Below are 10,575 nucleotides of genomic sequence, written 5' to 3'. Positions count from 1 at the left end.
CATTGAATTCAGTTATGTCATCTCCGTTCAATTAAATAGTGTCTGTGCATTTATTTGCAATCAAGTCAACGATATCGCTGTAGATGAAGTGTCCCCAACTAAGCAAGCCAGATGCGACAGCGGCAAGGAACCGAAACTCCATCGGTGACAAAATGGAGAAAAAAACCTTGGGAGAAACCAGGCTCAGTTGGGGGGCCAGTTCTCCTCTGACCAGACGAAACCAGTAGTTCAATTCCAGGCTGCAGCAAAGTCAGATTGTGCAGAAGAATCATCTGTTTCCTGTGGTCTTGTCCTGGTGCTCCTTTGAGACAAGGTCTTTACAGGGGATCTGTATCTGGGGCTCTAGTTGTCCTGGTCTCCGCTGTCTTTAAGGGATGTAGAGGTCCTTTCTAGGTGCTGATCCAGCATTCTTTTAACAAAGTAAATACTCTGGGAGATATTTATGATGATAGTGGTTTACAATCCTTCCAGAATCTCAAAACTCAATATAATCTGCCAGGCACTTCCTTTTTTATGTATATGCGTATAAGATCAGCCCTACGGGCATATGGGGTGCCCTGGAACTCTCAACTGCCTATTCACCCTTTGCGCAAACTAATCCTTCCCTCTGAGGAATCTTTTTCTTCTTGAGCATTCTTACAAACCTTTATCTATTACAACTATTTGGGCTAAGGATCTTAATGAGGATGTGCATGTTTTATTTTCTGATCAGATATGGGCACATTATATAGGGTATATACAGATATGATAATAGGGCAGAGAGCGTCACAAATGGGCAGGGACTTTCACCAACTATGTCGTCGTAGTCTGGAACTGCTCATCTGGAGAGACTGTTTATGATTTTTTGGAATTATAAAACAACGAGTGAGTGTTTTTTTTACCATTATAGACAGGTTGTTTTCGCACACATTATTATGTGTTGCCACACAGCTGTGTTCAAACACCTTATAAAAGTGATTTTTGCATTGTATGGCTCCTTTAATATTGTTGGTGAGGAGGAAAGCCTGTGTGTCCTATGCCTTAGCAGACAGCATGAAACCCATTATAAATAAATAAATAAATAACAGAGAGAATAATAATAAGTTATTCTCGCTATGCAATTTTTCAATGTTTCAAGTGATGCAGGTGTTTTTTTATTAATTTTTTTATAATGTTTAGTGAACTTACTTGGCGAGACCAAAAATGTTTGAGAACCACTTTAAAGTTAACATATTGTACAGTGGTTAAAAAGTGCAGTCCACATGTTTACAATTGTTTATTACAGTGACATTGTTTTTATATTTCAATCTATTTTAGTTTGTGTGATTTGTTACTGACTTTCATATTAATTCTTACACCAGGCTTATTTGTCAGTGTGCTCTGTTTTCATAATTATTATATGCTTACATATACTACTGTGTCATTCATATCAATTCATGCATCACATAATTTTATTGTTGCATAGGCCTGGCCTTCTGAAAAGAACATTTCTGTTTGATTATCTAATATTGTGTTGGTCATACTATGTAAACTATATACAATGATTTTTAGCTTGTCTTTGTTGAATAATACAGAACATAAAGGGCTTTAAAAAATAATCCCATATTAATTCGCAATCGCTAATTGGTTAATAAAATATATATGTATATATACTTGTAAAATAAATAAATAAAAAAACACAATTAGATTATTTTCCAAAATCGTTCAGCCCTAAGTGAGTTATACAGGTGCATCTCAATAAATTAGAATGTTGTGGAAAAGTTCATTCCAGTATTTCAGCTGAAATTTTGAAATCTTCACAGATGTTGCCTGTGGTTCAGCAAATTACTTGACATGTCTGTGTGTGGTGGCTCTTGATGTCTTGACCCCCTAAGTTAATTCCTTGTGAAGTTCTCTCAAATTCTTCAAATTCTTTTTCTTCCACACTTTTCCCTTACACTCAACTTTCTGTTAACATGCTTGGATACAGCACTCTGTGAACAGCCAGCTTTGACAATGATTGTTTGTAGCTTACCCTCCTTGTGAAGGGTGTCAATTATTGTCTTGTGGACAACTTTCAGACAGCAGTCTTTCCCATGATTTTGTAAGCAAACTGAGAGCCCATTCTGAAGGCTCAGGAGAACTTTGCAGGTGTTTTGAGTTGATTAGCTGGTTGGCACATCACCATATTCTAATTTGTTGAGATCAATTGTTGAAATCATCACAATTAAAACAACCAGACTTAAACTACTTCAGTCTGTGTGCACTGAATTTATTTAATACACAATTTGAGTTGAATTACTGAAATTAACTTTTCCATGACATTATAATTTATTGAGATGCACCTGTAGGTTGTTATGTGGACTGCACGTGAATGTTCAACATCTGTATTTATTTTATTGTTTTACAGTTGTTTTGTTTAGGAATCCTGCAAGCACTTTATTTTTCATTGATACTAAGCAGATATATTTTTTGTTCTGACATTGTATATCACAATTGTAAACTTAAACTGTGAATCTTTAAAGCAGGATCTAAAAATATATATGGTATTTTTATAAAATGCATTTTATACATGTAGTTAAATTTAACTAAAGAATCCTGCAAGCACTTGAATTTCCCCCCCTTTACTCATACTGCACAGAAAGTGTTTCAATAACATTGAATGTTACAGGGACTGACTATTGCAAATGCAGAGCTGGTCAGGCTGGTCTCCCAGCCTGGTCATAGCTGGTTTATCAGGCTGGTTTTAGAGGGGTTTTGTCCACTTTTTTAGCTGGTTTTGGCTGGTTTTAGCTGGTCTAAGCTGGTCTTAGCTGGTTTTAGATTGTCAGACTGGCTGGTCTTAGCTGGTCAAGCTGGTATTAGCTGGTTAGACTGGCTGGTCTTAGCTGGTTTAAGATGGTTTTAGCTGGTCAGGCTGGGAGACCACCCAGATAGCAAACTGACATAGAAACAACATAGAATCAATGTTTCTCTTGGCACTGACAGAATGTTGATTTTCTGCTTGTTTAAAAAAAAATCTCACATACTTAATAATAGATACATTGGTAATAATTAATTAAACACACATCCCATTTAGTCAAAATGTCTTTATTTATACAAAATAAACAGTTACAAATATGTTTAGAGCATAAAAACATTCTGTATACAAAGCTTATATAAGACTAATATCGAAAATGCATTTACACTCAAATACACACAAAGAGGTAAAACGTAAATTATAGGCTAATATAAATAGTCTTATTTATAACTTACTTTTAACTTATGTTATTTTGTACCAAATGTCCGACAGTGTCCGACAGCTTATCAGAATTACTGGCCTGAGTCTGTATCCCCCCCCCCCCTCCCAAAAAGTTTAAACTACTGTTCCAGCTATTAAAATAGTTCCGTTTTGTATGTAATGGCAAAGTGATTGTTTATGTTATAGTTTTTATTATTATTTTTATTATTATTATTAAGTTAAGAAAAACGTTTGTTAAATATAAAGCAAAAATTAACTGAAACTTATATTAGAAAGCTTTAAATTACTGTGAAACAAAATAAAACGGATCAAATACAAAACCTCTTTCATTATAATCATAATCATTCTGGCTCGAAGGCCGGTCCGAGGGATGTAAAAAAGTTGGGGTGAAATGCAGGGCTCTACACCAGCCTATAAGTTTAACTTTTAAAAATGTTGTCATCCTAACAACAAACAGCTTTACTCATTCTTGTACACAGAGTCTTATACTGTCTAACAGCTGTGACTATTTTAGTCTTTCAAAGGACAAAATGGGTGAAAAAACAGTAATAAAAATTAGACATAAAATGCAGGCTAGGAGCGAGGCCCTTTAGAGGCACAGATCGCACAGTGGTCGCACACTTGGCACAGCTCTTGCGACGGTATACTGAGTGAGAGAGCGGCATGGCTTATCGGACACAGCAACAGTAACTAAGGAGGGTGGGGTCAATCATAGTAATTTAGGAAGTTACTCAGAACATTTGATCAGATTCACTCCTGTAATTGGGTAAATTTGATTGTCACTGTTCTCCTAATTGTGAATGGATTATACAGTGAGTGCATAATAGACGATAGTCAGTGAATATTCAGATCTTTTTTTTCTTTTTCAAGCACATTTTACGAATTTCAAAACACAAATATACGCCCAGGAGCATTTGAAAGTAGTCATTTTCAGCAGGTACCTAAATTAAATCGATACTACTTTGAATCACTACTTACTACACACATTTTCATAAACTCTTTGGATTTACATAAATCACACAAATGATCTATTTTAGATTCAAAATGACAATTTTCACTTAAAGATGATAAGTTTGCATCCCTGAATATTTGGTTGTTTATGTCCCTTTGTTGTATTTGCATACAGTACATTTATTGTATCTAAAATTACTGTAGCAAAAGTGAGCACCTGACAGTATTTGTAGAGAATATTTTACGAGTTGCAATCTTGTATTTTGTTTCCTTCTCTCTCTCTCTCTCTCTCTCTCTCTCTCTCTCTTTCTCTCTCTCTCTCTCTCTCTCTCTCTCTCTCTCTCACACAAAAACAACAAAACAGTTACACCTACTCAAAATATTTATTGCAGGAGTATAAATCCTTTTCTACAAATTACAAATGAAAAACTTCACAGGCTGTTATACCAGATTTATGCAGGGATATATTTCATTTTTATCCAGAATAATCTGCAATATTATATTTCATTTTTATTTATTGTAATTTTAATTTTTTCTACATTTTTACAGACTTTCTTAAAATGTAACTGTGGTATTTGTGGATTCGATCATGGACAGGCAAAACCCATCATCACTATGGCCATATCCTTCTAAAAAAAAAAAAAAAGAAAATAAATATTCATAAAAGTGACCTATAATCCCTTTATTTTTGCCTAGAATATTGAATATGAAATAGTAGCACTCATTAAAAAATATTTTGCCACTGTACATATCTTGCCAAAACCATATTTCTACAGTGCAAAGTAATTTCAGAATAATGTTGTGTCGACTGATTAATAATGACATAATCATGTCATTATTCTGTGTCAAATAAAATGGGTCAAAGGCCAAATGCTGTGTTTATCACTGCAGAGAGTGCAAGAATGCATGTGTGGTCTCACATATCAGTTCTCATTCTTACAGTCATGGTCAGAATCATTGGCACCCTTAGCAAATATGATCAAAGAAGCCTGTAAACATAAATTTGCATTGCTTATATTTCTATATTTTATTTAAAAATAATAATAATAAATAAATAATAATAATCACAAAAATCAAACTTCAATAAATAAAAAAATAATGAAACAGGTATGTGATCAGCCAGAGAAAAAATGCAGGAAAATATGACCACTCCCTGCCACTTATTATATATATATATATATATATATAATAAGTGGCAGGGAGTGGTCATATTTTCCTGCTTTTTTTCTCTAGCTGATCACACATTAACACATTAAAATATATATCTTATACTGTAATAATACATACTATTATCGTGTAAAAAAAAAAAAAAAAACAGCATTTCATAATCATGAAAATAATATAAAATAGCAATAATAAAATATAAATGAATTATTATTATAGTACCTGCCAAAAGTTTGGAAACATTAACATAAATTATTAATGATTTTGAAATAAATCTCTTCTGCTCATCAAGGCTGCATTTATTTGATCAAAAAATTGCAAAATATTACTACAAATAAAAATAAAAAGTGGAAATGTGTTAAGATTTTCTTTTTTATTATATTATAAAATGTAATGTTATGCCTGTGACTCAAAAAGTTTTCTGCATCATTACGCCAGTTTTCAGTGTCACATGGTCCTTTAGAAGCCATTACAATTTAATTTCATGCTCAAGAAATATTTCTGTTAATTATCAATGTTAAAAACAGTTCCCTTTCAATATTTCACTCGTACTGCGTCTAAGATGCTATATATATTGCCCGCTTCGCCACAGGAATTAAGGTTACTTCGACTGAGTTGTGAAGCCTTTTAGCACAGTAAGGAACGCATTGCTCCTTCCGTATTTCAGGGAACCGAGGTTACGTTATGTTTTGCTGCTTCATATTTTGTGTGGAAATGCTGATACATTGTATTTTTCAGGATTCTTTGATAAATAGAAAGTTCATTGAACAGCATTTATTTGCATGTATCAAATATATTTATTAAATTTGTTAAAGTATTTATTAAATATAAATCCTTTGAAACATTTTAAATGTCTTCACTCACTTTTCAGCACTTTAATGTATGATGAATGAAATTATTAATTTCTTTTTTTTTAAATCTGTCTACAAATTTTTGAGTGGTATCATTGTTTCCACAAAAAAGTTAACCAGCAAAAACTGTTTTTAATATTGCTAATAATTAATAGTTAATTCTTATTGAGTAGCAAATCAGCATATTAGAATGATTTCTGAATGAGCGTGTGACACTGAAACTTCTCTCTGTAAACAACAACAGATTTATAAACGATTCTAATGATGAATGTTGAATTCCCAAATGCAAATTAAATTGACAATAGCACAGCATTTACAGTAAATCGAAACTGAAAACAGACATGTAGCGCGTCAGATTATAGCATGTATTTATATAATTACATCACAACGGTTGCAAATTTTATGATAGTATTAAGCAATCTCAAATTTTCCCCACCATTCATAAAAGTTACCGGGCGCTTCACATTTGGCGCTTTGAAGCATTAGAATGCTTTTAACAGTACTGCAGGTGGCGCTATGAGTTTGTACAGTGCTCTCAGGAATATTCTGTCCATGATATTTTAGAAAACAATATTTTTACAGTTTATTTAGTTGCTTAAGGCAGGGGTGTCTAAACTCAGTCCTGGAGGGCTACTGTCCAGCAGAGTTTAGCTCCAAATCGAATTAAACACAACTGAACTAGCTAATCAAGGTCTTACTAGGCAACTTCCACTATAACTTACAGGCAGGTGTGTTGAGGCAAATTGGAGCTAAACTCTGCAGGACACCGGCCCACCAGGACTGAGTTTGGACACCCCTGGTTAAAGGCCATTTGTGTGATTTCAATCATCATGCAGTAACCAGCATCACCTTGACTCTTTTTTCATATTTATCAAGGGTGCCAGTAATTCTGACCACAACTGTATATACTAAATGTGCAAAATTTGTTAATGATTTCACATTTTTGATTTGGGTGTATAAGTGTGTTTTGCCCCACATTCACTACAGCAGCTCTGTCCAAACTGTGAGCATATGGGTTTCTTTATTTTGTGATTTGTAGAATAGGATTTTGCACCTCAGAATTTGAAATGGTGTTACTGTTGTGTTGTGTTTATGAGAAAGAACGAGTAAATAAATAATTTGCAACTCTTCAGTTTTATGATATGCATGTGCTACTATTTTTACACCTGCAGATTCCACTGTCACAGGTGGTCAGTTTCGCTATGATAATACCTACACAGACCATGGTAGTAGTCAGCTATCTGTGCAAAAGCAGAGAGGTACCAACATCTGATGTTCTGATGTCTTCAAGTGGGATCCCAGAAAACCTGCAATAATAGTACAGTTCAAAATCAATCATACATAACCAATATAACATGGCTGCCCATTCCTGTTCCCGGAGATCCTGCAGAATTCAGATCTAACCCTGACCTGGCTGTAATTGCCAACTGCTCCTGAGGAGCTGAAATTTGCAGAAATGTAGAACTCCAGGAACCGGACCCCTGTATTATGAATTATCACATCTGGTATTATTAAGTATCAATCCAAGTTTAATTTTAAGATTAGCTAAGTAGAAAATATTTGTGGTATAATACTGGGATTCTGTGAGAAGTCCAGTGACCTTGTCATGTTTTCTTTTTCATATAATTTTCATACAATATTAATGATGCAAAATACAGTATAAACCCCCCATACATTTACAAACCTGACATGGATAAATACAAGAATGGAAAACCGTGTTTGTTACATAGGAAAGCCTTCCATTGATGCGCTGTGAAGTGAATTTGTTGAGAAGTTCCTCCCTAAAGTAGAGAAAAAGACATCAACAACACAGTAAAACTGTATTTTCATAGTGGGTCATTTAATAAAGTCACTATTATAATTTTTTGTTTTTTTCTGTGTAAACATGTTAAAAAGATGCTCAAACTGATTAATAATTTAAAAGTAGTAGACTAGTAGTATAGTAGTTTGAGTGCAAACAAACAGTGAGAATACAAAGACAGAAAACACAGCTAAACAGGACACACAAGTGAGACATTAAGTCAACCTTTTGCATCATCTGCCAGAGTTCTGCCTCCAAATAAATGGTGATATTTTGGTACATGTAATTCAGAGAACAGGTAATCATTGTTCATTTACATATATTACCAACACTTTAACAATAGAAAGCTGGTTAACAATCTGTGAACTTACTTTTTAGGGCAATGATCACAATATAAGGATAATATTTGGCAGACTTGTATGTTCATCTTTAGTTGTCATCATCTGAAGTCATCGTGAGTGTTAGCATCTTCTGAAGTCATCGTAAGTCTTAGCATCTTCTGAAGGCTGGATCCAAACTGGAACTGGCGTAATGTCTAGTAACTTTGACATGGTGTCACGCTGTCTGGTCTCTGTTTCCCTGAGTCACCACTAGTGTTCTCACTTCCCCATAGGCACCTCAGCATAGGCACTACAATTTCCACAAAGCCTTGTCCCTTCATCACAGTAATTGCACTCCTGTTAATTGCACTCAGGTGTCTTCACTTGATAGTCATTACCCTGCCTATATTAACCGGTCTTTTTCTGTTTGTCTTCATGGAGTCCTTTAATTCCGTCACCCAGTTTCCTCGCTTTCCGAGTTTTCTCGTCTTCCGAGTTTCCTGTTCCTGTTCCATTTCCTATTCCTGTTCCTATCCCTATTGTTTGTTTGTTTGGATTGATTTCTGGTTTTGACCCCTGCTTGCTGGATTCTGATTTGGATTAACCAATAAATACCACACTGCGTTTGGATATCTCGTCTCCTGTGTTTCTCTGGGTTCCGATCGTAACAGAAGGACTCCATCAATGTCGAGATCCAGCGGTGTGGGACTTCATTCCCGTTCCCCAGCCAGTATGGTGGAACGGAGGGCGAAATATATAAAATTAACCACCCTCCGCCAAGAGGGGAATGAGGTGGGTGCTATGGCACATGTGTTCTGAACCCTGGCGGATTGTATGGGATACAATGATGCGGCCCTAAAGGACATTTTCAACACCGGTCTGGATGAATCGGTGCCTCGAAGGGAAATGGACCAGTTGGACGCTTTTAATTTCTGGGAGTTTGTGTTCTACCTACAACATCGGTCTCCGTGGAATACCCCAGTCACACCTGTCTCTCCCGGTGGGCTGGCCGATTCTAGACCGGAGTCTACAAACAGGAGGACCGCCAGCTCAGCGCCACTGCACAAGATGGCCGCCAGCCCAGCGCCACAGCACGAGTTGGTTGCCAGCCCAGCGCCACTGTGCAAGATGGCCGTCAGCCCAGCGCCACAGCACAAGGTGATCGCCAGTCCAGCGTCACGGCGCAAAGTGGTCGCCAGTCCAGCGTCACGGTGCAAGATGGCCACCAGCCCAGCACCACAGCACAAGATGGCCACAAGCCTAGCGCCACAGCACAAGGTGGCCACCAGCCCAGCGCCACTGCCCAAGACGGCCGCCGGCCCAGCGCCACTGCCCAGGATGGCCGCCGGCCCAGCGCTACTGCCCAGGATGGCCGCTGGCCCAGCGCCACTGCCCAAGATGGCCGCTGGCCCAGCGCCTCTGCACAAGATGACAGCCACAGTTGACCCTCCAGAGTCGAGTCAGGTTCCTGTTGACCCTCCAGAGTCGAGTCAGGTTCCCATTGACCCTCCAGAGTCGAGTCAGGTTCCCGTTGACCCTCCAGAGTCGAGACTTGCTCTCCTGTGTCATCGATCCCCCTGTGGTGGTCTTCTGCGCCGCCCGGGTGGTGGGCTTCTGTCTCGACCGCACGGATGTGGGGGTCTTCTGCGCCGCCCGGGTGGTCTTCTGTCTCGACCGCACGGATGTGGTGGTCTTCTGCGCTGTCCTGGTGGGCTTCTGTCGCGACTGCAAGGATGTGGTGGTCTTCTGCGCCACCCTGGTGGGCTTCTGTCTCGACCGTACAGATGTGGTGGTCTTCTGCGCCGTCCGGATGTGCTTCTGTCTCGACCGCATGGATGTGGTGGTCTTCTGCGCCGCCCTGGTGGACTTCTGTCTCGACCGCATGGATGTGGTGGTCTTCTGCGCCGCCCTGGTGGGCTTCTGTCTCGACCGCACGGATGTGGTGGTCTTCTGCGCCACCCGGGTGGGCATATGTCTCGACCGTACGGATGCGGTGGTCTTCTGCGCCGCCCTGGTGAGCTTCTGTCTCGACCGCATGGCTCCAATTCCACCTTGCTCCTCTCTGGATTCCTGCCCTGTCGGTTCGGCCCTGGGCCACTGAACGTTATGTTCCTTCCTGGACTTGTGTTTTGTTGTTGTTTTGTTTTGTTTTTTTGCTCTTCTTCTCTCTGTTTCCCTCTATGGACCTGGCCCTCCGTCCCTCCCCCTGATCATCCGCCGGTCCACCTCCCTCCTGGGCTTCTTGTTTTTGTTTTTTGCACTTCTTGTCTCTGTTTCCCCATTTTACCT

General features: G+C 38.4%; 1 long non-coding RNA gene across 1 annotated transcript; it reads right to left on the bottom strand.

Annotated features, from left to right (window-relative positions):
- Positions 1-7,426: 7,426 nt before the first annotated feature.
- On the bottom strand, positions 7,427-8,507 carry LOC132113289 (uncharacterized). The gene is made up of 3 exons (XR_009425134.1): positions 8,338-8,507; positions 7,850-7,946; positions 7,427-7,472 (listed from the first exon to the last, which is right to left on the bottom strand). It is a non-coding gene; the product is annotated as an uncharacterized LOC132113289 (long non-coding RNA).
- Between the last annotated feature and the right edge of the window lie 2,068 nt (positions 8,508-10,575).

This window comes from Carassius carassius, chromosome 32 (assembly GCF_963082965.1).
Source record: "Carassius carassius chromosome 32, fCarCar2.1, whole genome shotgun sequence".
NCBI lineage: Eukaryota > Metazoa > Chordata > Actinopteri > Cypriniformes > Cyprinidae > Carassius > Carassius carassius.
This window is presented reverse-complemented; position numbering and strand designations above follow the sequence as displayed.